This window comes from Ranitomeya variabilis, chromosome 5 (genome assembly GCF_051348905.1).
Source record: "Ranitomeya variabilis isolate aRanVar5 chromosome 5, aRanVar5.hap1, whole genome shotgun sequence".
In the NCBI taxonomy this organism is placed as follows: Eukaryota; Metazoa; Chordata; class Amphibia; order Anura; family Dendrobatidae; genus Ranitomeya; species Ranitomeya variabilis.
This window is the reverse complement of record NC_135236.1, coordinates 150,800,490-150,806,280: the sequence shown is the minus strand read 5'-3', so window position 1 is coordinate 150,806,280 and position 5,791 is coordinate 150,800,490.

Below are 5,791 nucleotides of genomic sequence, written 5' to 3'. Positions count from 1 at the left end.
TTTTTGAACAGGTAAAGACAAGCTAGGTCAGGAAACCAATTTCTGCCAGTTATAAGTGTTATTACAGATCCTGGTGTATTAAACTCCAGAGAGTTATTCTGATACCTGACCCAGCTTGATACTTCACTCTTCTGCCTAATGCCTTGGATCAGTATACTAATTTGCGCTCAGATTGATTAACCCTTCTCATATGTTCTGATTTTGTCTCTGGTTTCTTCCTCCAGGTTAGACTTCAGCTATTCTCATGGTTTCTTATCTGCCTGCTGATTCTGTCTTTGGTACTGCCCTTTGGTTGTGACCCAGCTTGTTGGCTACTCTATGGCCAACTTGAGTCAGCAACTACTTTCTCATTGGCACCCAAATATATTCACAGCGAAGGCCAGTATAGGGGTGAAAGAATTAAAACCAAAGCATGCTTAGCAGTGTGGCTATTGTAACACTATATCCTATAAAGAGCGGACACAACTACATGTACAGTCTTTAACATAGCATTAAGCACAGAGAAAGGATATTGCAATTTACAGTCTTTAGAAATGGCCCACTAAATGGGTTGTCGACTACTCGGTCAACTCTTTCTCAATCATTATGTTTCCCTCAACTAAAATAACAGATATAATCACATACAGTGCTGTTCCAGCAATGATGGAACTGGTTCACCTAGGGCTCTTGTGACATTTTTAGGTCATGCAATCCCTGTGCCCAATAGATAATGGAAGAAAAGCGGTCACCACTAATATATACATACTAGCTGTTTCCAGCCAGCTAACGCTCGGCACGCTCATTGCTATCCAATTAACGTTGCTGGTGATTAACCTAAAGTAAATAATGACAACATTCAATAGCGCTTACGCAGGTGGTAAATTAACTTAAAATGAAGTTAATAACAATAATAATAATTAAAAATCTGAATAATAATAATAATACATTTCATTCACAGTGTAAAATCAAAAACAAACTGGATTCAGTAAGATGTGCGTTTTTTATTCATTCCAGCATCTAAACAAATTTCATAACGAAACATAAATTGGTGGGGGGCAGGATTATGTATGGTGATGTGGTGGGGGGCGGGATTATGTGTGGTGATGTGGTGGGGGGGCGGGATTATGTGTGGTAATGTGGTGGGGGGCAGGATTATGTGTGGTAATGTGGTGGGGGGGTGGGATTATCTGTGGTGATGTGGTGGGGGGCGGGATTATGTGTGGTGATGTGGTGGGGGGATGCGATTATGTGTGGTAATGTGGTGGGGGGAGGGATTGTGTGGTAATGTGGTGGGGGGCGGGATTATCTGTGGTAATGTGGTGGTTGGGCGGGATTATGTGTGGTGATGTGGTGGGGGTGGGATCATGTGTGGTGATGTGGTGGGGGGTGGGATCATGTGTGGTAATGTGGTGGGGGGCAGGATCATGTGTGGTGGGGGTGGGATTGTGTGGTGATGTGATGGGGGTGGGATTATCTGTGGTAATGTGGTGGGGGCGGGATTAGGTGTGGTGATGTGGTGGGGGCAGGATTATGTGTGGTGATGTGGTGGGGGGTGGGATTGTGAGTTGTAATGTGGTGGGGGGGCGGGATTGTGTGTGGCAATGTGGTGGGGGGGCGGGATTATGTGTGGTGATGTGGTGGGGTGGGATTGTGTGTGGTAATGTGGTGGGGGGCGGGATTGTGTGTGGTAATGTGGTGGGGGGCGGGATTGTGTGTGGTAATGTGGTGGGGGCGGGATTGTGTGTGGTGATGTGGTGTGGATTGTGTGTGGTAATGTGGTGGGGGTGGGATTGTGTGTGGTAATGTGGTGGGGGGGCAGGATTGTGTGTGGTAATGTGGTGGGGGGGCAGGATTATGTGTGGTGATGTGGTGGGGGGGCGGGATTGTGTGTGGTAATGTGGTGGGGGGCGGGGTTGTGTGTGGTAATGTGGTGGGGGGCGGGATTGTGTGTGGTGATATGGTGGGGGTGGAGCTACTGTGCAGGGGGCAGGATTAGTGAGTAATCACGATGCCTCATATATATATAAATATAAGTAATCAGGGGTGCTATCAATGTGCCCAATACTATAGTAGATGAAGCAAAGAAAAGAAGGGGCATATAAAGGTGCACACACCTGTTATAACTGTGAAAATAGCTTTATTTGAACAACACTGAGTGCACAACCATATAAAAAAACATTAAAAAAACATTAAAAACAAGTACAAATATGGCTACTAATAATCATGGTGACACATACATAATGAGACATGAATATAAACAGTACTAAAAAACTGGCACTAATACTGCACCTGGTGCCCAAGTGACACCTGTTATAATGAAGCATATATGTAAACAGTACTCCCAATATTGACAATAGAATAGAGCAAAATGCCTAATATGTATAAATAATATTTAAGCAAGGGCTACAATGAGACCTAATAGCCTGTATACATATGTGTCAGCATAAATAATATATTAAACCTCATTATCTGGTTGTAAACTGGATCTTAATAGGAGTGTGACCACCTCAATGATCCCAAAGGTGAACCAAGCATGCATATAAATACACACATATATATATTTAAGGATTTCAGCCAACCCTGAGCACATGCAGACATGACCACAAAGCAGCAATCTCATAACATAGATTGATACTAGCGCATGGCCTTGCGGCCATGCAAACCTTTTATAGCTGCAGCAGACAAGGACCTTCCTAGTGGTCCAATGGGAGCTGCTACAGGACCTGAGCGTGTGACATCCGACCTCCAACGAGAGGTCCTCCCTTGGGCATGCTAAGAAGGGAAAAAGCAGGACTTAGTCCCAGAGACGTCTGTTCGCCGCAGACCAGTACTGGCTACAATGGCTGAGCCTGGAAGAGCAGCAATAACCAAGTGCAGAATATCAGCCTGACCCAGACGCTGGGACCAACATCTCTGCTGAGCAGACTCAACTGCGGCTGTAGGAAAATGGGAGACCGCAGCAGAGGTGGCTTGAGATTCTCACTGTGCAGCGGCAGAAACTTGACATATAACACTCGTTACCAGAGAGAGTAAAAATAATCCCAAAATATTCTTTAACTACGTAAATAGTGAGAAACTAAAAAATGATAGTGTTTTCCCCCTTAAGGGTATGTGCACACGTTGCAGACCCACAGTGTTTTTTGAGGTGCAGATCGGCAATTGATTTACAGTACAATGTAAATCAATGAGAAAAAAAAAGTGCTGTGCACACTTTGTGGAAAATCCGCTGTGGAAACGCTGCGGTTTAAAAGAAGTTGCATGTCGCTTCTTTTTTGTGAATCTGCAGCGTTTTTGTACCCATTCCATTATAGAAAACCGCAGGGGTAAAAAACGCAGTAAATCTGCAAGAAAACCGCAGCAAAAACGCACAAAAAAACGCTGTGGAACCGCACAAAAAACCGCAGGTGCGTTTTCTGCCAGGAGAGACAGAATCCGTACCAGAAATTCCTAAGCCTAATCCGCAACGTGTGCACATAGCCTAAAAATAGTCTGGGTGAAATGGTGGATAAGGGAAAAGCCAATATGCTAAATGACTTTTTTTCATCAGTATTTACACAAGAAAATTCCATGGCAGACAATATGATCAGTGATAACAAAAATTCCCCATTAGAGGTCACCTGCTTAACCCAGCAGGAAGTACGGCGGGGTCTAAAAATCACTAAAATTGACAAATCTCCGGGCCCGGATGGGATCCACCACCGTGTACTGCAGGAATTAAGTACAGTCATTGATAGACTATTATTTTTAATCTTTAAAGACTCCATAATAACAGGGTCTGTACCACAGGACTGGAATAAAGCAAATGTGGTGCAAATATTCAAAAAGGGGACAAAAACTGAACTCGGAAATTATAGGCCAGTAAGCTTAACCTCTACTGTGGGTAAAATCCTGGAGAGCATTCTAAGAGATGCTATGCTGGAGTATCTGAAGAGGAATAACCTCATGACCCAGTATCAGCACGGGTTTACTAGGAACCGTTCCTGTCAGACAAATCTGATCAATTTCTATGAAGAGGTAAGCTCCGGGCTTGACCAAGGGAACCCAGTGGACGTACTGTATATGGACTTTTCAAAAGCTTTTGATACGGTGCCACACAAAAGGTTGATACATAAAATGAGAATAATGGGGATAGGGTAAAATGCGTATAAGTGGGTTAAGAGCTGGCTCAGGGATAGGAAACAAAGGGTGTTTATTAATGGAGCTCACTCGGACTGGGTCGCAGTTAGCAGTGGGGTACCACAGGGATCAGTATTGGGCCCTCTTCTTTTTAACATATTTATTAATGACCTTGTAGGGGGCATACAGAGCAGAATTTCAATATTTGCAGATGACACTAAACTCTGCAGGGTAATCAATACAGAGGAGGACAATTTTATATTACAGGATGATTTATGTAAACTAGAAGCTTGGGCTGATAAATGGCAAATGAGCTTTAATGGGGATAAATGTAAGGTCATGCACTTGGGTAGAAGTAATAAGATGTATAGCTATGTGCTTAATTCTAAAACTCTGGGCAAAACCGTCAATGAAAAAGACCTGGGAGTATGGGTGGATGACAACTCACATTTAGTGGCCAGTGTCAGGCAGCTGTTACAAAGGCAAATAAAATAATGGGAAGCATAGATGCTCATGAGGAGAACATAATTTTACCTCTATACAAGTCACTAGTTCGACCAAACTTAGAATACTGTGTACAGTTCTGGTCTCCGGTGTATAAGAAAGACATAGCTGAACTAGTGCGGGTGCAGAAAAAACAACCAAGGTTATTAGAGGACTGGGGGGTCTGCAATACCAAGATAGATTATTACACTTGGGGCTATTTAGTTTTAAAAAACGAAGGCTAAGGGGTGATCTTATTTTAATGTATAAATATATGAGGGGATAGTACAAAGACCTTTCTGATGATCTTTTTAATCATAGACCTGGGACAAGGACAAGGGGGCATCCTCTATGTCTGGAGGAAAGAAGGTTTAAAAATAATAACAGACGCGGATTCTTTACTGTAAGAGCAGTGAGACTATGGAACTCTCTGCCGTATGATGTTGTAATGAGTGATTCATTACTTAAATTTAAGAGGGGACTGGATACCTTTCTTGAAAAGTATAATGTTACAGGTTATATATACTAGATTCCTTGATAGGGCGTTGATCCAGGGAACTAGTCTGATTGCCGTATGTGGAGTCAGGAAGGAATTTTTTCCCCAATGTGGAGCTTACTCTTTGCTACATGGTTTTTTTTTGCCTTCCTCTGGATCAACATGTTAGGGCATGTTAGGTTATGCTATGGGTTGAACTAGATGGACTTAAAGTCTTCCGTCAACCTTAATAACTATGTTACTATATTACATGCATATGACCCCCGTAAGTGTACACCAGATCCGTGGGCCTCACAAAATGGTCCCTGGTTAACCCCTTTACCCCCAAGGGTGGTTTGCACGTTAATGACCGGGCCAATTTTTGCAATTCTGACCACTGTCCCTTTATGAGGTTATAACTCTGGAATGCTTCAATGGATCCTGATGATTCTGACAATGTTTTCTTGTGACATATTGTGCTTCATGATAGTAGTAACATTTCTTTGATATTACCTGCATTTATTTGTGAAAAAAACTGAAATTTGGCAAAAATTTAGAACATTTCGCAATTTTCCAACTTTGAATTTTTATGCCCTTAAATCACAGACATATGTCACACAAAATACTTAATAAGTAACATTTCTTACATGTCTACTTTATATCAGCACAATTTTGGAACCAATTTTTTTTTCTGTTAGGGAGTTATAAGGGTTAAAAGTTGACCAGCAATTTCTCATT